The sequence below is a fragment of the Eschrichtius robustus genome, chromosome 8 (genome assembly GCF_028021215.1).
Source record: "Eschrichtius robustus isolate mEscRob2 chromosome 8, mEscRob2.pri, whole genome shotgun sequence".
Lineage (NCBI taxonomy): Eukaryota > Metazoa > Chordata > Mammalia > Artiodactyla > Eschrichtiidae > Eschrichtius > Eschrichtius robustus.
The window spans coordinates 101,313,010-101,326,095 of record NC_090831.1 but is presented as its reverse complement, the minus strand read 5'-3'; the positions used below and the strand labels follow the sequence as shown (position 1 = coordinate 101,326,095).

Sequence of the window (13,086 nt, the reverse complement as noted above, 5' to 3'; positions counted from 1 at the left end):
CAAAAGCTAAATTTTATATTTATAAAGTAGTTAATATGTTACATAAAAATAGACACAATAGTAGGGAAAATTGGGACATCTTTAAACCAATTCTTAAAATAATTACAGTTGGCCCTCTGTATTCACAGGCTTCACTTCTGCAGATTCAACCAATCTCAGAGCAAAAACATTTGGGAAAAATAATTCCAGAACGTTCCATAAAGGAAACTTGAATTTGCCAAGCGCTGGCAACTATTTACGTAGCATTTACGTTGTATATACAACTATTTACATAGCATTTACATTGCATATACAACTATCTACATAGCATTTACATTGTATATACAACTATTTACATAGCATTTACATTGTATTAGGTATTATAAATAATCTAGAGATAATTTGAAGAATATGGGAGGATGTTTGTAGGTTATATGCAAATACTACACCATTTTATATAAAGGACTTGAGCATCACAGATTTTGGTATCCGAGGGAATCCTGGAACCAATCCTTCTCCAATACTGAGAAACAACTGTATGCCTAGATTTAGATTCTGGGTTTTAATATGATACATTATAAGAAGATGCTTATAGAACAAGTGCAGGGTTCAACAATGGCCTTGTTTAGCCATCACGCTCTTCCAAATCAACAGAAAACCTACTTGTCCTATCAGATGGTTAGTCTTAGCTCAGGGTTCCAGATTGAAGCATGTCCAGATGAGAGGAGTTAAGTTCTGACTTCCTTAGTACTCTCCACGGCGATGGGGTGGGGGGAGGCCCCTTTAGACTTTCTCTTATCCCTGCGTTGAACGATTTGGTTCAATTTCCATCTGCTCAGGGCTTATTTATAAAAATGTAATCACCAGGCTCTCCTTGAAATATCTCCTTCATTCCCCTCTCCCCCCTCCCCCTTTTTTTTCCTGGTTATAAAACCTAACTGATTTTATGGTTTAACAATAGAAAAAATAAAACAGGGCTTTCTCTAAAGATTTTTGCTTACAGTGAAGTGAATTTTCATCTGTTCCACAGAATGAATAGTCCTCTAAACCCAAATTGCCCTATGTTGCCTTTATTTCACCACTACCTGAAACCACAAACCATCTCTCATAACTTATTTCACTGGACATTAACTTAGCTAAGCACCCAAGCAGTGCTAACAATGGGTATGTTTTATTTAATGTTCATCAATTAAAATATATGCAATGTTGTGGGTCCAAGTCTCAACCTTTTCTCTGGCTAAACTCTAGCATTTCTGCCGCCATTCCATGAAAGAGCAGGTAGCCACACCGTTTTCAGCTCCTATCCTTTCAAATGCTTTTCTTTCAGAACATGAGTATGGGTAAGGCCAAGATTTCACATGGTTGATGTTCAGAGAAATTATAAGAAAACATACACTCTGTACAACTCTAGTCTATGCCATCTTCTTTTTGTGATAAGGGAATCAGTGAGGATCGACTTACATGCAAGCTCTCATGATGTGATAGAGCTAATTTTGCATAATTGAACCCAGGAAAGAAATAATAATTAGTCGCACCATGAAACTGCCTATATAGCCAGGGAAAATTTGGTAATTCATCTCCTAGTGAGGCATCCACCAGAATCAATAATAGGTGCTGAAAACTTATTTTATTTTAAAATCTAGCTCTCTTTTTAGAGAGCGCTTGAATACAATATGCTTGAAATATGCAGAGTGATGCACATTTTTGCTTCTGGGAACAGCTTTAACAATTTGAGTAATAATACGTTAATTTCACTGTAAAGAACACTGGCGTGGGGACAAGAAAACACTGCTTGTTTTACTAGTGTCAGTGCAAGAGAAGCAGAGAAAGAAATTGCAGTACGAATCAATAAAGCTCTTTTTATTGCTTACATTTTTTCAAACAGTACAATAAATTCTGAGCACACTTAGGAAGAGTCTCATAGTTGTGGTGCATAGAAACACAAAGTTTTAAGTCTCTAGAGCACTGAATATGATTTATAACCTGTTTTGTCCACAGCATTTAGTGCTCATCTCTACTTGGATTCTAACTTAGCGTATCCACAACTGAACACTGGATTTCAGCCCTACAAGTGCCTCCTATGATCACTGCCATCCCCTAAACACAGAAGTCATCTTGGTGCCTCTGTTTCCTCCTCAGCAAGTCCTTTTGCGTCTACCTTCAAAATATGTCCTTAATCAGATCATTTCTCATCTCCACTGTTAGCACCCTTAGCCCAAGCCACCGTCATCGCTGGCCTGTAAGTCTTGCTGTTCCACATGCAGCAACACCATCACCTAGGAGATTGTCAGGAGAGTCAGGCCTCCACTGTAGCCTTACCAAGTCAGAATCTACAATTTAACCCAATCCCCAGGAGATTCACACACATGTTAAATTTTGAGAAGCAACGGCTTAGACATCTCCAGCGCCTTCTAATTAGTCTCCAGCTTCTTCTCTTGCCCCTTTCACAATTTTGTTCCCCACTTACCTGGTAGGCAGGATTCCGAGATGACCCCCCAAATTCCCACACCCAGTTGTACACACCCTGTACAATCTCCTCCACTTGAGGGTGGGCAGGACCTCTGAATATGATGGGATAGTCATTTCCTTGATTAGGTGACACTGGACAACAAAGGTGATGGGGGTGATTATGTCATGTTATAGAAGGCTCTGTCTCAGCAAATTGGAAAAAGAGAGAGAGAGATTCAAAGTGTGAGAGATTCTCCTGCTGCCTTTGAAGAAGTAAGCTGCCAGGCTGTGCGAGGGGTGCACGGCTAGGAACTGAGAGCGGCCCCTAGCATCTGAGAGGGCTTCCCCAGCCCCACCCCGGCAGGCTGACGGCCAGCAAAATCAAAGAATAAACCAATCACAAAGAGGCAAATACTGTATGATTCCATTTAGATGAGTTAGCTGAAGTAGTCAAATGCATAGGGAGAGAGATAGCAGAATGGTGGTTGCCGGGAGATGAGGGGAGGAGGGAAAGGGGAGTTGGTTCATGGGTATAGGATTTCTGATTTGCAAGATGAGAAATTTCTGGAGATCTGTTTCACAACGATGTGAGTATACTTAACCCTACTGAACTGTACACGTAAAAAGGGTTAAGATGAAAAATTTTATGTGATGAGTTTTTTTTTTTTTATCACAATAGAAAAAATGGTTAAGGTGCTAAAAACAAACAAACAAACAAACAAAAAACTGGGGACCTGGACCTCAATCTTGGAACCACAAGGAAGTGAATTCTGCCAACAACCTGCACAAGCTTGGAACGGGACCCTGGGCTGCAAATGAGAACACAGCCCAGCTGGCACCTTGATGTTAGATGTGTGAGACCCTGAGCAGAGAGCCTGGCTAAGTAGGCCCTCCTCTCTGACTCATGACCCATGTCTAATGTGAGATAAGAAATATGGGTTGTTTTAAGCCACTAAATCTGTAGAAATTTGTTGTGTGCCATAAGAAAACGAATGCAATCTGTAGTTAAAGTCATCTTTTAAAGCACCTATCAGATTGCATGCAACCCCTTGGCTCAGGTCCTTCCAATACCGTTTCATCTTAGAATAAAATATAGACTATTTCCCAGGGCTGACAGATCCTATATGATGTCACCACTCACATCCACTCTGATCTCACTTCCTACCACTCTGTGGTGATCACTCTATTCTAGCCACACTGGCTTCTTTTCTGTTCCTTAAGCATGCAAAGCCTTGAAGCTTACCACTTCCACTTGCTGCTACTCTTTCTGGAATCTTCTGCCCCAACTGTCTGCAAGGCTTGCTCCAATCAGGTCTCTGCTCAAATGCATCTCATTGGAGAGAGGCTTTCTCTGAACAATCTGTATAAAATACACGTCCCTCCCTCAGTCATTCTCAATCACCTCTCCTTACTTTATTTTTCTCCTCCTAAGATACTACTTATGTTTATTTGTTTATTGTTTCCACACTCTAGTGTCTAGAAAAAAAGCCTGGCACATAGTAGGTATTCAATAAACATTTGTTGAATGACTGAAACAGACAAAAAATGATGATGTCTTTCATTTTATGAGTCTGAGCTCACAGGGGTCTAACATAGGATGAAAACAAGAAAAAAGAAAGAAGGAAAACTGACCGCCTAAAGAAACATTTCTAAACTCAACTGCAGATCACATCTGACTGTTTGTTATATGGCAATTTTGTTGAGTAGTCCCCACTAAACTTCTGCTGAAGGATATAAAGAAAGATCTCGTGTCCAAATTGTATGTTGTCTGACCTTGTACAACACAATGATCCTGAGTCACTGGATCTCTGAAGCGTATGAGTGTAGACTCAGTTTAAAATACCTACTAGATCATGATGTCAAGTACGGTATAGGTTCAGGAAGCCTCCTTAATTTCTGTGATTAACAGGCAACATAGAAGAACCAGAATAGGCAAAAGGAAATTTTTTAGTGAAAAGGCTGTAAAACAGAAAAAGTCCAGAAAAATAAGACCTTGATGTTCTTTTTGCAGTGAACTCTAAAAACAGGATGCTTCAAACCATCATAAGTAGAGAAAGTAAGTTAATAAAGTGTTAAGATTGCACACAAGGACGAAACATAAATCAAAGAAGCATTAAATATACTTTAGCTGTTTTTAATAATGAACCATTAGGTTAACCTTACGCTTAAACATTATTTTTAAAATTCTCAAATTAATGTTTTTAATTTTGCAGTTGGAGACCTCAGTCCATGTCGTAATAAAAACCAGGATGACATACCCAAGAGTGCAGGTGTACAGAATTCATTAGAACTATATTGTATCACTTGAGTGTTATTAACAAATGTTGAGAAGGAAGAAATTAGGATATGCATTGTAGTTGCAGCAGAAGATTATCAGGGTAATTTACCCATCAGGAGGACTGCAGAGTACTAAACATCAGCTCTAGAGAATTAAAATAAATTATTCATTCACGTATTCATCCATTCTTTAATCCATTTATTGACTCACCTGAACTAGTACCACTCCTATAAATTTCCTGTGCTCACCTGTATTGGAGCACTTCACAGACTGTATGCTGTTTGTCAGCTTAGCTATCGCATCTGTATCTTATTGCCAAACTCTGAGTCTGGCACATAGTAGAAACAAATTAAATGCTTGGAAAATAGGCTTTGAACACCAAGTGAATGTATTCAATATTTACATCCTGTGCACTCTTGATTCCAAGCAGAATGGAAAGTGATTGTAGGCTCTGTAGGAGATGTGCATGAGTTCAAGTTTGTTTGCTTGCTTGTTTATTCTTGCATCCCAGAAGGTTGGGGGCACGTTCAAGAAAAAGTAGACAAATGCCTAAAGGAGTAGATGGGAAGAAAGAAGGTAAACGTGGATATCAAAGCACACAATGCAGGCCTTGAGGGATGGGTAGAATCTTGACAGGCAGAGGGGAACTGAGAGCATGTCTGGTTGAGCGATGAGCCTGAGCAAACTCATAGCAGCAGAGAAGTGCGGGCAATGCTCAGAGAGAAGCAAGCAGTCCAGCTCGGCCCTGTGAGCAGAGAGTGAATGCCGAGGATTTCTACAGAGGGAGATGAAAAGGCAGACCGTGATCAGACATACCTGGGGAGGCCAGTGGGAGGCACTGAGGCTTTGGAAGGCTAAGGAGCTTACTGCTGCCTTATCAGAGAGGTTGAGCTGGCAGGAATGCAGGATGAGCAGGGAGAGGGAGGTTGCATAATTAGTGGACATTTCCCTTGGCATCTTCTATTTGTCTTCATCTGATTTGTACATAATCCCTGTGCAATGGACTGAATGTTTATGTCCCTCCAAAATTCGTATGTTAGAATCCTAATCCCCAATGTGATGCCATTTGGTGGTGGGGCCTTTAGGAGGTGATTAGGTCATAAGGGCTCTGACTAACACAAAGGATTAATGCCTTTATGAAAGAGATGCCAGAGAGATCCCTCGCCCCTTCTGAAATGTCAGGTTACAGTGAAAAAATAATGGTCTAGGAAGCAGCCCTCACTAGATACAAAATCTGCTGGTGCCTTGATCTTGGACTTCCAGTCTTCAGAACTGTGAGAAATAAACTTCCGTTGTTTATAAGCCACTAGTCTATGGTATTTTGTTATAGCAGCCTGAATGGCTAAGGTACCTTGTATTTATTTGAACTCCAATATGTCTGTTTCTTATTTGTATCGTAATTCCGGAACCTTTCTTAGAACCTGGCACTTAAGCATTAAATAAACATTTCCTAAATGAATAAATACTTCAATAAAATATCTACAGTTACCTACACTTCAATATCTTTGTACTACACACCTTCTAAATAGGAACACATTCTAAAAAACATTCTGTGTAGGGAAGTATTTATTACTCCACCAGTCTCTAACATAAAGATATCAACTGAGGAAAACTAAAGTTTAAAATAAAGAAGGCATGAGTAAAAAAAAATACCAATGAAGATTTTTAATATTTGAAGAAAAAAGTGAGAAAATGATGAAAATGAAAGTCAAAGAAAAAATCATTCTTCCTCTCTCTTCTTTGCATGATTCCTGTTGAGTCTTACCTTCCAATATCAGAAAAATGGATAAAATAATTATAATACAGTGTAAGGTATTCAGCAGACATCCACTGAAAATTCATTTAAATATGATCTTTTTTTTTTTTTTTTTTTTTTTTTAATTTATTTTTGGCTGTGTTGGGTCTTCGTTTCTGTGCGAGGGCTTCCTCTAGCTGCAGCAAGCGGGGGCCATTCCTCATCGCGGTGCGTGGGCCTCTCACTATCGCGGCCCCTCTAGTTGCGGAGCACAGGCTCCAGACGCGCAGGCTCAGTAGTTGTGGCTCACGGGCCCAGTTGCTCCGCGGCAGGTGGGATCTTCCCAGACCAGGGCTCGAACCCGTGTCCCCTGCATTGGCAGGCAGACTCCCAACCACTGCGCCACCAGGGAAGCCCTAAATATGATTTTAACGTCCCACTAACACACCACTGTAAAGCAATTATACTCCAATAAAGATGTTAAAAAAAAATCCCAATATTTATTTTTCAAGGTTATCATAAGTTACTGATATTTAACAAGCTTTGAATAACAGTAGACTTAGAACTGATTCTTTAAAGGCCAAGATATCGTTAAGAAAAATACATACTGCTTTTAATCTTAATGAATTTCTTGTCTAGTCCAGGTTTTGATGTAAGAAAATGTTTGTGTCTCTACACATTTACATATAAAAATATTATTATTATTAAGAGGCAAAAATAAATGTAATACTGGAATGTAGACTGTAGTAATGATTGTGGCATTAATTGCAAGTAATTGCTTTGAATAAACTCCACTCAAGATTCCATATACCATAAATCAAAGCTTTATAAATTACTCTGGACTTGTTTTATATGTGCTAACAAATATACCAAAAGCCAAAATTTATGTCACTGAAATAGCATAAAGCTATCAGCAGTGAAATGTCTTGGATTCAAATTTCAGTTTATTCAAATACAAAAATGAAACAAATCAGTGTTATTTTCAATAAAAGTATAGCATATAACTTAGTACTCCAGCAAACTGTATATATATACTTAAGTATACACTTTTCAGATAAGGCAACCAGCTGCTTGAGAAAGGGAGCTTCCTCAAAGATTAGAAAATAAACCCCTGAAGTACTGAATAACAGTCATTGAGTGATTTTATGTCACACCAGTAAGTGTCATCACATAATTTGAAAGCAAAGGAAGACAGATGTCTGAGGTAACTTTCTAGGTTGAGAACAAGAATGAGGATGTATTTTTACACGCACAAATCAGTGTGCCTGCTTATGGTTTTGGTTGAACAGAGGTTTTAGGAGCTAGAGAGAGCAAAGCAGTTGGCGAATATAGATAATGGCTGCTATTAAAACTGCGCTGAAAGTAGATCAAATGCAAACAATTTCAGCACGGGAAGCTGTTTAGTCAAGACTGCATTTTCCTTTATTATCTGTCCTAATGGGACACTCACATCAGGGCAGCAGAAAGTCTTTGCAAGCCTGGCAGATATATATATCCAATTGACAGAGGGTTACAAATGTCAGGGAAGGTAGTTATCAACTGATTCAGGAAAATACAAGCACAGAACTTCCTTAAGCACTATGATATTGAAAAACATTATTAATTGAAGTTCAGTATAAATAGAGAGAAAGAGCGATCAGAAACTTACTTCAAAGTTCCTGTTTAAAATTTTATGACTTGGGGCTTCCCTGGTGGCGCAGTAGTTGGGAGTCCACCTGCCAGTGCAGGGGCGTGGGTTCGAGCCCTGGTCCAGGAAGATCCCACATGCTGCGGAGCAACTGGGCCCGTGCGCCACAACTACTGAGCCTGCGCTCTAGAGCCCGCGAGCCACAACTGCTGAAGCCGGCTCGCCTGGAGCCTGTGCTCCACAGCAAGGGGGGCCGCCGCGGTGAGAGGCCCACGCCACAGCAGGGAGTGGCCCCCACTCGCTGCAGCTGGAGAGGGCCTGCGTGCAGCGGCGAAGACCCAACGCAGCCAAAAAAAATAAATTAATTAAATAAATTAAAAAAAAAAAACGTTTAAAAAAAATTTATGACTTTTTCAAGTTGGAAAAATCCGAGGTAAACAAATAAAAACCTTAGAAAAACAATAACAATAAAAATTACTGCTCTACAATGCAATAAACAACTTAAGTTTTTACAGACCACGGGGAAAACAAAAATAAAAACACAAGATGAAGAAGATCTAAGGACACCGACATAGTAAAAAACTATTACTCTGAAGATAAGTAATTACAACCTGATAATATGCGGTGGGTACAAATGAAATCAATGAGCAGAACAAGTAGACTGGTACTCCTAATGGTTCACAATTAACCAGTGCTTTAATCAGAAAATGAAAGGAATCCTATAGAGAAGTATAGAAGAATTGAATCAAGGCAGGGAATTTGGGGGGTACAAACTAACACAATAGAATTGAAGACTAAAAGTAGGACGTCACTTCAAAGGATTTAGGACTGTTCAAATGATTTTTATTTGAAAGTGAGAAAGGGATATAGGCAAAGGATGACTCCCAAGATCCTGACTGGAGTATACCTGGGAGTATCATGGTACCTGTTATGTTGATAGAGAGAATGGATAGAAAGAAAGACTTTGCATCTGGCTGTGAGCCTACAGACTGAGATTTCCATGGAGGTTCAACTTGCAGTGCAACAGAGAACAGTGACAGTGGTGGTGACAGTGACACCACCATCATATCTGCACTCAAAGCTTATAGCCCACATACTTATTATCAGTATGAGGCATAACAGAGGCTCTGTTTCCTATCTTTGCTGGGAGGACCAGGGATTCAGAGTTGAAGACTGAGACACAGATATAACTGAGATCTTTCTATAGGTAATAGGACTTCTGATAATTTTCCTACAGTGTTGTTTATTGTTTCGGTTAAAGAACGCGCTGCCTATAAGACCAAAGTTTCTGGTTTAATTCCTAAATAGAACTATCAGTTCCTCCTTTCTTGGTACACTTATCACAAAATACTGTAAAATCAGATCACCTAGATGCATTCTACTGGCCACATGCAAGGACTAGCAAGGAAGCTGTGAGTGAGTATCACAAATCCATTGCTGCAGCTAAGAATACTAACTTTTATATTATCTTCAGATCCCATCAAAACTTAATTCCATTAAATACAGCTTTTACCTGTTCATTTATTCATTCCTTCATCAAATATTTATGGAGTGCCTAGTGTGAAACAGAATAAAAGTCTAGTACAAAAGGACCTAGAGACTGTCATACAGAGTGAAGTAAGTCAGAAAGAGAAAAACAAATACCGTATGCTAACACATATATATGGAATCTAAAAAAAAAAAAGAGAGAGAGAAAAAAGGTTCTGAAGAACCTAGGGGCAAGACGGGAATAAAGATGCATACCTACTAGAGAATGGACTTGAGGATACGGGGAGGGGGATGGGTAAGCTGGAACAAAGTGAAAGAGTGGCATGGACATATATACACTACCAAACGTAAAATAGATAGCTAGTGGGAAGCAGCCGCATAGCACAGGGAGATCAGCTTGGGGCTTTGTGACCACCTAGAGGGGTGGGATAGGGAGGGTGGGAGGGAGGGAGATGCAAGAGGGAAGAAATATGGGGACATATGTATATGTATAACTGATTCACTTTGTTATAAAGCAGAAACTAACACACCATTGTAAAGCAATTATACTCCAATAAAGATGTTAAAAAAAAAAAAAAGATTCAAAGACAAAAAAAAACAGCATCCCTCATCAAGGAACTCAGGCTCTACTGAGGACCCCAAGACATAGCAACTGTTAATTATAATACAGTCTATTAAGGATAAAAGCAGAGATATGCATGGAATATTTCAGGGACATAAAAGAGTTGTATCTAACCCAGATGGGGCAAGAGATAAAGAAGGCTTCCTGAATGACAAGATGCCTGAGATAAGTCTGCAGTGATGGGCAAGTATTACCAAATTAAAGGTGGGGAAGATATCTAGGGCTGAAAGTACCCAAGAAGAGAGAAAGGCATGAGCACAGAAGAGAGAAAGAATGGTTATCTGAGAAGAACAGCCGGAAGTTTTATGTGCTGATACGTAAAAGGCAAGGCAGAGAGGAGAGAGGAATGGGTAGGGGTGAGCGGACGCTGAGGCTCTGAATGCCACGACAAAGGGTTTGAACTTTTCTAGGAGGCTATTGAAGGGATTTAAGTTGCAGGTGGCAGAGTCATATTTAAGTTTCATGCAGGTAACTACGGTTACTGAGTTGAGGAGGACAAAACTGATTTTAGGTCAGTTAAAAGTTTGAGCAACAGTTTAGCTGAAGAATAGTAAGGATCGAAACTAGGGGAGAGAGAAGCAGGGAGAAAGAGGGAGAGAGGGATTTGAGAAAAAGGAAAAAACTCAGGGCCAGGGAGTTGATTAGCGGTAGGAGTTAGCAAGAAGGGGTAGTGAACGGTTGCTTTAATGACTCTGGCTTGGGTGGCTGAGGATGGCAGTGCTAGCAGTCAAGAGGCAAGAGTTTCTATTCCCCCAGGGGACTGCTTGCCAAGTCATTCTCTCCCATGTTATCCGCCATGGCCACTGTGCAACCAGGCATTAGTTTCAGGGGAGGGAGAGCCACAGTTTTCTATGGTCTACACTACAGACTTGATAATCCCGGGGAATAGCATGAAGATGGCCTAACTGAACTCTTCTGTGGGTCAGAGCTCTGCCATGGATGTCACTAAAGTGACACCATTGATTCCAGGCCCTCACAGAGCATGGTGGCTGGTTTCAGGGAACTAAAATCACATAAAAATTTTAGACTGGGCTTCCCTGGTGGCGCAGTGGTTGGGAATCCGCCTGCCAATGCAGGGGACATGGGTTCGAGCCCTGGTCCGGGAAGATCCCACATGCCGCGGAGCACCTAGGCCCGTGAGCCACAACTACTGAGCCCACATGCCACAACTGCTGAGCCCGCACGCCTAGAGCTGGTGCTCTACAACAAGAGAAGCCACCGCAATGAGAAGCCCGTGCACCGCAACGAAGAGTAGCCCCCGCTCGCCGCAACTAGAGAAAGCCCGCGCAAAGCAACGAAGACCCAACTCAGCCAAAAAAAAAAAAAAATTTTAGACTGATGATTCCATACATGAGAAATTTATCTTCACCTTACTCCCTTTGTTTGCAAAGTGCCAATAAAACATTGGTCTCACCAAAAGCAACATAAAGAATAATTTAATGGTAGCAGATGCCTTAAACATGTATATTGCTGAATAATAATAAACATTATGTGACATCAGTGATCATTCTGATTGCTCTTTATAACAAAATACAACCAGAAATGTTTCTTAAAATAATAGAAAGGGTTAGAATTGAAAAAAAATCCCCCAAAGAATTGAAGGTCAGTTTGCCTTTTGCATAAATCTACCTTTGCTCAGTCTTCCTGTTATATCACGGTCCTTCCAAACAAGGTAAATGTTCTATAGACAGACACGCATATGGCTACTACTTGAGGGAAATAATGATAACGAAAATCTATTTTTTCACGAACAATTTGAAATAAACTGTCCGATGAAAACTAACAGAACCTGTGAAATATAAAAGAAATAGATGATGAAACATTATTACCCAAATTTAAAGCCTAAAATGAGAAAATAAAAAGTGTTTAAGTGATAATGAAGACAAATTTCTACTTAAAGATAGTAAATTTAATGCTTGGTTTAAAAAATCTTAAAGTTGACTCATGAATTATAATAAATTGTTTTAATGTTGCAATAAACAGCTTGTGAGAACAACATAGTCTACTGCTGCGTCTCTAGCCTTTCTGCTTTCTGAATCTCCACTTATTTTTTAATTAGTCTCAAGTCAGGAAACTCTTGAACACAGACAAGTCTGAACACTGGTTTTTTCATTTTTTTTCTAGTTTATTTTTTAGTGATGTTTAAATGTAAGAGTTTTTGAACATGAGTAATTCCAGTATGTGACAATTTATAAATCAGATAAAATGAGGTGGTAATCAATTTACACTACAAAGAGATTTAGTGCAATAGTCCATTAAACTAGCAAGTGCCTCTACTCTTTATGAATATACATAAAAGGCTAAAGGCTTTAAGCTAAAATGGCTAGAGGCTTTAAACTCAAATGTTACAAGCCTCTGCCAAAGGACTATCAATCCCAAATAAAGAAAAAATATTAAAATTGTCATGCAAGTCAATTATATTTGATTTTTAATAAATCAATTCTTCAAGGCTTTATCATGTATGCAAAATAAGGATACATTTGCATGGATTCAAAGGTATCTTAACTTGTGTCTACCTTGTGTCCAGATCAGTGAAAGTTTCTGTAACAGTCTTTTCAGTAACTATAGATATAAGTAGGTTCTCTTCTTGGACGAGCAGGTTCCCTGCCCCTGCATGATTAAACAAAGATGGTGTGACAGGAAGCTGGCGCAAAGGAAGCGAAGCAGGCAGAGAAGGGAGACCCCTTGAGTAGTTACAGAAAGCTTGGAGAGAGCTTAGGGCTTCCACAGGTGGCAGAACTTGAGGGGATGAAGCAGCAAGGCTGGCTTTTAAGCCAACATAGCTGGATCTTTGAAAAGTTGGCAGGCTCCAGCTGACATCTGTTTTAGACATCTTCAACTAATTAATACTGAAGAATGCCAAAATTAAGAACAAGGTAAAAGTCAACAATGCATGTGCAGAACAGCAA

The 13,086-nt window shown here is 39.6% G+C and overlaps 1 protein-coding gene across 3 annotated transcripts in view; it reads right to left on the bottom strand.

Annotated features, from left to right (window-relative positions):
* PTPRZ1 (protein tyrosine phosphatase receptor type Z1) overlaps positions 1-13,086 on the bottom strand; it is a 167,933-nt gene that overhangs the window by 81,183 nt on the left and 73,664 nt on the right. The gene's annotated exons all lie outside the window — the stretch shown is intronic.